Source organism: Ranitomeya variabilis, chromosome 4 (assembly GCF_051348905.1).
Source record: "Ranitomeya variabilis isolate aRanVar5 chromosome 4, aRanVar5.hap1, whole genome shotgun sequence".
In the NCBI taxonomy this organism is placed as follows: Eukaryota; Metazoa; Chordata; class Amphibia; order Anura; family Dendrobatidae; genus Ranitomeya; species Ranitomeya variabilis.
Window position 1 is genome coordinate 468034379 of NC_135235.1, and position 11645 is coordinate 468046023.

Sequence of the window (11645 nt, forward strand, 5' to 3'; positions counted from 1 at the left end):
GTCCCAGAAATGAGTCACCTTATTGTGGCTGCTGGGTACACATGAATTGGCCAATTTATGCGCTAAGTATTCTCAATTTTTCATATTTTCTATAGCAGTAAGGCAATTCAATTTTCATATTTCATGTTTGCATGCTATAGCGCTACAGAATTAACAATAACTGACATGTTGGAAACACATCAGAATATATAGTCCCCAGGTCAAGAACCTGACAGACATACACTACCATTCAAAAGTTTAGGGGTTTAGGGTCACCCAATTTAGTGTTTTTCATGAAAACTCGTATTTTTATTAATCAAATGAGTTGCCAAATTAATTTAAAATCTAGTCCAGACATTGACAAGGTTCGAAAAAAAGATTTTTTAATCTCCGAACACTAACAAATACTAAGTTTTCATCGCCTCAGCTGAATGATTTACAGCTTTTACCCAGCCTCAGTACATGTGGGGGTTGCCTGGTTGCTAGGGAATCCTCACATGTATTCAAGCTGTCTAGTAGGTGTAAATCATTCAGCTGAAGCGATGAAAACTTAATCTCCGAACACTAACAAATACTCGGAGATCACCCGAGCGTGCTCGTGGAAAACCAGAGCAACGAGTACACTCACTCATCACTAGTACCTATCAATGTGACACTGTTAAAAATATACAAAAGACATACAGCATTAATAAGGGAGAATTGCAGTGAATAAACAAGAAAAAACAAAAATAAATAATTCATAATTCAAACCATGAAAAATTTTCAGCAGAGAAATAATCATTAAAAAAGAACGACAATTTCTTGTTGAGACCAAGCGGGGACATCGTGCCCAAAGTAACGATCCACCGGCACTCAAACTGCGCCAGGATTCGTTTGTAATCCCCACCTCTCGTACCACAATGTACTTTATCAATCCCGTGAATTTTTAATGCGGTCAGGTCAGAATCATGGCACAGCTTGAAATGCCTGGGGATCGTTTTGAATTGCTCCTCCGAATTTTGGGCAGCCACGATGTCCCTCACATGTTCTCGTGTCCTAACCCTTAGTTCGCGTGATGTGAGTCCTACATAAATCAAATTGCAGGTGCAGATGGCATAATACACCACATAGGTGGTACTACATGTGATATAGCTAGTTATCTGGTAGCCCCTACCACCATCAGCCGATGTAAAAGATGTGGCTCAGACAATGTTCTGGCAAGCTGCACAAGATCCACAAGAATAACAACCCCATTTCCGTTTACCAGCCAGAAAAGGGTTTGGGGAGTTGGCCACATAGTGGCTGCGTACCAAGAGATCCTTCAAATTTCTGCCTCTCCTTGCAGTCAAAAGTGGGTGATCTGGGATCACTCGTTTTAAGGTAGGTTCTGTTTTAAGCACTGACCAGTGCCTTTGCAGAATCTCACGAATGGACTCCCATTGATCGTTGAACATAGTAATAAAACACAAAGGTGGATCCCTTTTAGCACTAGTCCTTGATGTACAAATAAGTTGGTCTCTTGGTGCTCTCCTTGACTGCTGATAACCCTGTCTAATGCTCCTATTGCTATAACCACGTACCCGGAATCTGCTGGAGAGGTCGCAAGCCTGAGCCTCAAACATCCCATTCAATGAGCAGATCCTCCTCATCCACAGAAACTGCCCTATTGGGACAGCCCATATGGTTGGGGAGACGTGCAGACAACGCATGTAATAATGCATTGACCGTCTCCTTACGGAATACGTCGATCTGTACCACCCCTGAGTCGTCAATGAAAATTTTCATGTCCAAGAAATCTATTTCTTTGGATGCAATCTTGTATGATAATTTGATATTATATTGATTCTGATTCAGCTCATTGATGAAACCATGAAGCCCAGACTCAAGACCCTGCCATATGATGAAAATATCATCTATATACCGGTACCAGCAGAGTGCTACTTTATTTGTTAAGTTTTACGAGAGAAGACAAAGGTTTCAGAAGGATCTGGATAAGATTGAACAATGGCAGTGACTAATAGAATGGTATTTAACAGGGAGAAATGCAAGATGCTACAGCTGGGGAAGAAAAATGAAAATTACAACTACAGAATGGAAGGAACAGAACAAAGCAACAGCACGTGTGAAAAAAGACTTGGGTATACTAATAGATCACAGACTGCACGTGTCAACAGTGTTATGCAGCAGCAGCAAAAAGGCAAAAACAGTTCTAGGATGTACTGTATTAAGAGAAGCCTAGCATCTAGATTATGTGAAGTAATTATCCACCTCTACTCCTCCTCGGTCAGGCCACATCTAGAATACTGTGTCCAGTTCTGAGCATCCAATTAAAAGACACTGAAAACCTGGCGAATGTTCAGAGAAGAGCTACCAGGATGGTGAGTGGACTGCAAAATATGTCCTACAAGGAACGGTTAAAGGATCTGGGAATGTTTAGCTTGCAAAAAAGGCTAAGAGGCAACGTAATGGCTGTCTACAAATATCTGAAGAGATGTCACAGTGTAGAGGCATCATCCTTATTCTTATTTGCACATGTAAACACAAGAAGCAATGGAATGAAACTGAAAGGGAGAAGATACAGATTACATATAAGAAAAACCTTTTTGACAGTGAGGGTGATCAATGAGTGGAACAGGCTGCCACTAAAGGTGATGAGTTCTCCTTCAATGGAAGTCTACTAACAGAGGCTGGACAGACATCTATCTGAGATGTTTTAGTGACTCCTGCACTGAGTTGGGAGTTGGACATGATGACCCTGCAGGTCTCTTCAAACTCTAACATTCTATGATTCCGTTATACATAGGCAAATTTGGAAATAAATAGTGCAGGGTAACAACCAACATAGAACAAGAAAGTCCTCAGTAAGGCCGGCGTCACACTTAGCATATGAAAATACGGTCCGTTTTTTTACGGCCGTAATACGCAGAAATGTTCCCAAAATAGTGATCCGTATGTCATCCGTAGGCAGGGTGTGGCAGCGTATTTTGCGCATGTCATCCTCCGTATGTAATCCGTATGGCATCCATACTGCGAGATTTTCTCGCAGGCTTGCAAAACCGACATCTAATGGATTTATGGGCTCAAATGTTCATTAAAACATATATACAGTATATATATATATATATGTCATATATATATATATATATATATATATATATATACATATATATATATATATACATACTGTATTTATATTTAATTCAGCGCGAGATAGCTTAAAAGCGGGTAATTCAATTGCCGGCTTTTGCTATCTCCTTCCCAAACCAGACAGGATATGAGACATGGTTTGCATACAGTAAACCATCTCATATCCCTTTTTTTTTTTGCATATTCCACACTACTAATGTTAGTAGTGTGTATGTGCAAAATTTGGGCCCTCTAGCTATTAAATTAAAGGGTTAAATCGCGGAAAAAATTGGCGTGGGCTCCCGCGCAATTTTCTCCGCCAGAGTGGTAAAGCCAGTGACTGAGGGCAGATATTAATAGCCTAGAGAGGGTCCATGGTTATTGCCCCCCCCGGCTAAAAACATCTGCCCCCTGCCACCCCAGAAAAGGCACATCTGGAAGATGCGCCTATTCTGGCACTTGGCCACTCTCTTCCCACTCCCGTGTAGCGGTGGGATATTGGGTAATGAAGGGTTAATGTCACCTTGCTATTGTAAGGTGACATTAAGCCAGGTTAATAATGGAGAGGCGTCAATTCTGACACCTATCCATTATTAATCCAATAGTAAGTAATTTAAATCCATCTGAAGGGGTTAAATCATTTTACACCCAGGAGCTCTGCTAATGCAGTGCTGCTGGCTGTAAAACCCCAGAAAAAATTCCCAGGCTCGAGTTCATATGAGGACATCCAGCAGAGGGTGCATCACTGTGACTCAAAGTAACTACAGGACATTCCCCTGCACTCCATTAATTCCCCATACTTTTACAACCACGAGCACAGCTGCTTTAGAAGAGCTCCTGGGTGTAAAATGATTTAACCCCTTCAGATGGATTTACATAGTGGGACGTGACCAGAACGACGGAAGGTATGGGATATTGTTGATTTTTTATTTTTCCTTTTTTATAGAACGAGGGTCTTCAGGTGGATTAAGAGTCTAATAAAATATTACAACACCCTGTGTCTTTATTTCATTAAAGTTCTTTGTAATAATGTGTGTGTGCTTTATTTAACATTTCGTACTATTGGATTAATAATGGATAGGTGTCATAATTGACGCCTCTCCATTATTAACCTGGCTTAATGTCACTTTACAATAGCAAGGTGACATTAACCTTTCATAACCCCATATTCCACCGCTACACAGGAGTGGGAAGAGAGTGGCCAAGTGCCAGAATAGGCACATCATCCAGATGTGACTTTTCTGGGGTGGCTGGGGGCAGAAATTTGTAGCCAGGGGGGGCCAATAACCATGGTCCTTCTCTAGGCTATTAATATCTGCCCTCAGTCACTGGCTTTACCACTCTGGCGGAGAAAATTGCGCGGGAGCCCACGCCAATTTTTTCAGCAATTTAACCCTTTAACCCCTTCACCCCCAAGGGTGGTTTGCACGTTAATGAACGGGCCAATTTTTACAATTCTGACCACTGTCCCTTTATGAAGTTATAACTCCGAAACGCTTCAACGGATCTTAGCGATTCTGAGATTGTTTTCTTGTAACATATTGTACTTCATGATAGTGGTAAAATTTCTTCGATATCACTTGTGTTTATTTGTGAAAAAAAAGGAAAATTGGCGAAAATTTAGAAAATTTGGCAATTTTCCAACTTTGAATTTTTATTCTGTTAAACCAGAGAGTTATGTGACACAAAATAGTTAATAAATAACATTTCCCACATGTTTACTTTACATCAGCGCAATTTTGGAAACAAAATTTCTTTTTTTTTAGGAAGTTATAAGGGTTAAAATTTGAACAGCAATTTCTCATTTTTACAACATAATTTACAAAACCATTTTTTTTAGGGACCACCTCACATTTGAAGTCATTTTGAGGGGTCTATATGGCAGAAAATACCAAAAAGTGACACCATTCTGAAAACTGCACCCCTCAAGCTGCTCAAAACCACATTCAAGAAGTTTATTAACCCTTCAGGTGTTTCACAGCAGCAGAAGCAACATGGAAGGAAAAAATTAACATTTTACTTTTTAGTCACAAAAATGATCTTTCAGCAATAATTTTTTTAATTTCCCAAGGGTAAAAAGAGAAAATGGACCTTAAAAGTTGTTGCCCAATTTGTCCTGAGTACGCTGATACCCCACATGTGAGGGAGAACCACTTTTTGGGCGCACGGCAGAGCTCAGAAGGAAAGGAGCGTCGTTTGACATTTTCAAGCTAAAATTGGCTGCAATTGAAATCTGACGCCATGTCGTGTTTGGCCAGCCCCTGATGTGCCTAAACAGTGGAAACCCCCCATAAGTGACACCATTTTGGAAACTAGACCCCCTAAGGAACTTATCTAGATGCATCGTGAGCACTTTTATCCCCCAAGTGCTTCACGAAAGTTTATAACGCCCGGGTGTGAAAATAAAAAATCCTATTTTTTCTACAAACATGATCGTTTAGTCCCCAATTTTTTATTTTCTCAAGGGTAGCAGGAGAAATTGGACCCCAAAAGTTGTTGTCCAATTTGTCCTGAGTACACTGATACCCCATATGTGGGGGGGAACCACTGTTTGGGCGCATGGCAGGGCTCAGAAGTAAAGGAGCGCCCTTTGACATTTTCAAGCTAAAATTGGCTGGAATTGAGATCGGATGCCATGTCGTGTTTGGCGAGCCCCTGATGTGCCTAAACAGTAGAAACCCCCCATAAGTGACCCCATTTTGGAAACTAGACCCCCTAAGGAACTTATCTAGATGTGTCGTGAGCACTTTTATCCTCCAAGTGCTTCACGAAAGTTTATAACGCCCGGGCGTGAAAATAAAAAATCCTATTTTTTCCCCACAAAAATGATCTTTCAGTCCCCAATTTTTTATTTTCCCAAGGGTAACAGGAGAAATTGGACCCCAAAGGTTGTTGTCCAATTTGTCCTGGGTACGCTGGTACCACATATGTGGGAGAAAACTACTGTTTGGGCACACTTCGGGGCTCGGAAGGGAAGTAGTGACGTTTTTGGAATGCAGACTTTGATGGAATTGTCTGCGGGCATCATGTTCCATTTGGTGAGCCCCTGATGTGCCTAAACAGTAGAAACCCCCCATAAGTGACCCCATTTTGGAAACTAGACCCCCTAAGGAACTTATCTAGATGTGTCGTGAGCACTTTTATCCCCCAAGTGCTTCACAAAAGTTTATAACGCCCGGGCGTGAAAATAAAAAATCCTATTTTTTCCCCACAAAAATGATCTTTCAGTCCCCAATTTTTTATTTTCCCAAGGGTAACAAGAGAAATTGGACCCCAAAAGTTGCTGTCCATTTTGTTCTGAGTACGCTGGTACCCCATATGTGGGAAAAAACTGTTTGGGCACTTCGGGACTCAGAAGGGAAGCAGTGACGATTTGGAATGCAGACTTTGATGGACTGGTTCTGAGGGCGTCATGTTCCGTTTGCAGAGCCCCTGATGTGCCTAAACAGTAAAAAAAACCACAAGTGACATCATTTTGGAACCTAGACCCCCATGGAACTTACTTAGATGTGCCCCCTCTTTGGAACTAATCTACTGGTTCCTAATTAGTAGTGCATGGAGGTGTGGTACAATTTGAAGCAGTCCTTCATACACAGGCCAGGTTTGTCGGGGCAGGTGTCGCATTGATAGATGGTGTCCTTGCGTACTCCTCGTTTGTAGCACACTCGGCACCTTTTTTGCGGCTTACCTTTTCTACCAGTTGGCGGGACCACCCCCGGAAAATGCTGACCTGGTACAATACGAGCACCCTCAGTTCCGGAAGTACTGGGGCCCGCTCCTTCCCTCATGCCAAACATCAGGGCCTTAACCACTACCTCCTGGAACTGAAGGTACGTCGTATCGGTGTGGCGTGCACATCGTGACAGCAGGAAAGCGTTAAGCATTGCCATTTGTACGATGTACACCGACAGCTTTTTGTACCACACCTTGGCCTTCCTCAAAGCACTGTACGGTTGGAGGAGTTGATCGGAGAGATCAACGCCCCCCATGTTTTTGTTGTACCCCAGTACACAGTCCGGTTTGCAGACCTGTGTAGAGGTACCCCGTACAGTGCTGAGGGCGCTGCCATCACCGTGTATGGTGGTCAACAGAAGGACATCCCTCTTGTCCTTGTACTTGACCACCAGCAGGTGGTCGCTACATTGGGCTTTGCTCTCACCTTTTCTGAGCATCTGCCCAAGTAGCGTCTTCGGGAGGCCTCTCTGATTTTTGCGGACAGTACCGCAGGCTGCGGTACCTCGCGCAGAGAGGGATTTGTAGAGTGGGATGCTGGAATAAAAGTTATCGGTGTAGAGGTGATAACCTTTATCCAGCAGTGGGTGCACCAAATCCCACACTATTTTCCCACTCACTCCCAAGACAGGGGGACACTCAGGCGGTTCAATCCTGCTGTCCTTCCCTTCGTAAACTCTAAAGCTGTGGGTGTACCCTGAGGTACTCTCACACAGCTTGTAGAGTTTGATTCCGTACCTGGCCCTTTTGCTGGGCAGGTATTGACGGAATCTGAGCCGCCCCTTAAAATGAACCAAGGACTCATCCACACAGATGTCCCTTTTGGGCACGTACACTTCAGCAAACTTTTTGCTGAAGTGTTCGATGACCGGCCGAACTTTGAACAGACGGTCAAAATTGGGGTCATCTCGTGCGGGACACTGTGCATTATCAGAATAATGCAGGAATTTGTGGATGGCCTCAAAACGCGTCCGAGCCATGACCATTCGGCACACTGGAGTGTTATATAAAATATCCACACTCCAATATTGCCGAAGTTCTGGCTTCTTCACGATCCCCATGTGGAGGACCAGGCCCCAAAACTGCATCATTTCAACTGCGTCCACAGGAGACCAGTTAGAAAATGATGAACCGGGGTTTTGCTCCAAAAATTGCCAAGCATATAAATTAGTTTGCTCCACCATGAGGTTAACAAAATCCTCAGAGAAAAAGACTTTGAAAAAGTCTATTTCTGTGAGGCCGGTGGTGTCAAACCTGATTCCTGATTCTGCCACAAAATCAGGAATCAGTGGCTCGTAATTTTCGGGGGGCGAGGTCCATATGGGGTCCGAAGAAGGGTGCGCTGGTTCATCTTCAGGAGTGGGTGCTGCGTCATCTTCTCTCCTGGGGCGTCTGCGAGGCGGTTCCGCAGGACCCGAGGAGGAAGATGAGGAGGAGAAGGAGGAGGAGGAGGAAGAGGATGAAGAATCTGAAGAGTAAAGGAATGTGGGATCCTCTCCCTCGCTATCAGTGTCGGAGGCAAGAAAAGAATATGCCTCCTCTGGTGAATAGCGCTGCTGGGACGAACGGGACATTTTTTGTGTGAGTATGGTGCTTGGGTGCAATTTATTGGAACTATGTGTACGTGTGGGGGGGTAGTGTTTGGTGCAAACTTCTGAAAAGTAAAAGCTAAAAGAAAAAAAGCAAATAGGGAAAAAAAATACCTGTGAAAGGAAAAGTCTAAAACAGCAGGCCCTAGCTCTGATAAGTGAACTGCGTCACTTATCAAAGTTCGGCGCCTGCTGGGTGTGTGAATGGGGATGTGGAAAAAACGCCAGGCACGAGAGCTCTGATAAGTGAACCGAGTCACTTATCAAAGTTCGGCGGCGGCGGCTGGGTGCGCGGACGGGGATGTGGAAAAAAAAAAAGAAACGAAAGGCACGGGTTCAGACGCAGCGGCGGGGTGCGCGCAAGGGGATGTGAAAAAAAAAAAAAGAAACGAAAGGCACGGGTTCAGACGCAGCGGCGGGGTGCGTGCAAGGGGATGTGAAAAAAAAAAAAAGAAACGAAAGGCACGGGTTCAGACGCAGCGGCGGGGTGTGCGCAAGGGGATGTGGAGGAGAAAAGTGAGCACGAGTGTTGATCGGTGAAATGCGTCACCAATCAACGCTCGGCGGCACTAAGGGGGGTGAAAAAGAAAAGAGAGCACGAGTGTTGATCGGTGAACTGCGTCACCAATCAACGCTCGGCGGCTGCTAAATTTGGGCACGGACGGACGCGGCGCAAAGTGAGGGTGGAGGGGGAAGGGGGGATGGGGGGTAAGGGGGGATGGGGGGGTAAGGGGAGATGGGGGGGTAAGAAAGATCGGGCCGGGATCGGGGTATCAACACTTACGGTTGTAGTCTCTCTTCTTTCTTCTTTCTTCTGTCTTCTTTCTTTTGTTTTTTTAGCGAGAATTATGGTGTCACAGGCTACTGTGGCACCACAAGTCTCAGCACAGGAGGGGGATCTGACAGCGTGACCGCTCTGCAGGAACCCTCACCAAGTGTGAGGATTCCTGCAGAGCAGTCAGACAGGTCAGGGACAGGTGAGACAGGTCACAGAGCGGTCACACCGCTGCTGTGACCTGTGATTGGTGGGATCGATGATCACATTAATCCCACCAATCAGGGGAGGCCCTGGTGACGCCGGTGTTGCTAGGCACCAGCCTATGATCAGAGCTCACAGCTCCGATCATAGGCAGGTCACTGGCAGGTCACCAGTAGGTGACCGGCAGGTGACCGGTAGGTCACCCCCAGGACACCATCAGGGCACAGCGCGGGCACACCGCTGCTGTGCCCTCTGATTGGCAGAGGATCCGGAGATGAGGCAGGGCACAGGCATTTATATTCAAGCAGGGCACAGCGCGGTAACACCGCCGCTGTGCCCCGCCATTGGCGCGATCGATGTGATCGTCGATCGCGCCAATGCGGCGGGTCTTTGCCCTGATTGACGCGATCGACGATCACATCGATCGCGCCAATCAGCTGCAGGATCCGGACCCATGAGGAGGCAGGGCAGGGCAGAGGGGGCGCCGGTCCAGGCAGGGCACAGCGCGGTAATACCGCCGCTGTGCCCTGCGATTGGCGCGATCGATGTGATCGTCGATCGCGCCAATCCGGGGGGTTTTGGCCGGTGCCTGGCGTTGCCAGGCACCGGCCCCAGGATCGAGTACATCGGTACTCGATCCTAGCCTGGGACCTCACTGTTTCAGCCAATCTGATTGGCTGAAACAGTGAGAAAGGCTGTGATTCGCTGTTCAGAATTGAACAGCCAATCACAGCGATCGGGAGGCCGGGGGGGCGGCGCCATACCCCGAAATGCCGAGGCCATCTTCCCCCAGGTGAGATGGCGTCGGAATTTTAATGCGATCACCGCGACTTAAGTCGCGGTGTCGCATTAAAGGGCATGACGTACTATCCCGTCGGCGGTCATACGGGCCCACCCCACCTCGACGGGATAGTACGTCGGATGTCAGGAAGGGGTTAATAGCTAGATCGCCCAAATTTTGCACATACACACTACTAACAGTAGTGTGGAATATGCAAAAAAAAAAGGGATATGAGATGGTTTACTGCAGGGGTGTCAAACTGCATTCCTCGAGAGCCTCAAACCATGCGTGTTTTCAAGATTTCCTTCTCATTGCACAAGGTGCTGGAATCATTCTGTGCAGGTGATTAAATGATCACCTGTGCAATACAAGGAAATCCTGAAAACATGACCTGTTTGCAGCCCTTGAGGAATGCAGTTTGACACCCCTGGTTTACTGTATGTAAACCATGTCTCATATCATGTCGGGTTTGTGAAGGAGATAGCAAAAGCCGGCAATTGAATTACCGGCTTTTATGATATCTAGCGCTGTATGAAATATAAATATATATATGTGTCTCACTGACATATATATATATATATATATATATATATATATATATATATATATATACCTATTTTATGTGTAGACATTTATTCTACCTATTCTATTCTATTCTGTCAGTGTGATTTTACTGTACACCGCACTGAATTGCCGGCTTTTCTCTATAACACCGGTGCGTATTTCTCGCAAGTCACACTGCTGGTCCATGTGTAATCCGTATTTTTCTCGCCCCCCCCATAGACTTTCATTGGCGGATTTTTTGCGCAATACGGTGACAAACGCAGCATGCTGCGATTTTCTACGGCCGTACAAGACCGTATAATACGGATCAGTAAAATACAGATACAGATAGGAGCTGGGCCATAGAGAATCATTGTACCGTATGCAATCCGTATTTTCTGCACCTCTCATATGTCCGTAAAACACGCTAGTGTGACGCCGGCCTAAGGGAGCTTTCACATTGGGTTTTGGCACCGGTTTCTTGGTCCCGTCGGGGACGGTATTCAGGAGTATGCGCCAACGGGGCCATAGACTATGATGATGCCGAAAAAGGCAACGTGTACCCTGTCATGCATTATTTTTGGGCATGTACACCTACTGGAGGCGAAGAATCAGATGTAGTATGCCCAAAAATGATGCACGACAGAGCACACATTCACTCTGTCAGCACCATTATGGTATAAAATACCGGTTCACAGGGAATTTGGGCTTAAAGGGAATCTGTCACCCTAAAATTCGTCTGTAAGCTAAGGCCACCGACATCAGGGGCTTATCTACAGCATTCTGTAATGCTGTAGATAAGCCCCCGATGTCACCTGAAAGATAAGAAAAACAGGTTAAATTATACTCACCCAGGGGCGGTCCCGTGCAGTCCGGGTCCAGCGCCTCCTATCTTCATTCGATGACGTGTTCTTCCTTGCTGTCGTGGCTCCTGCGC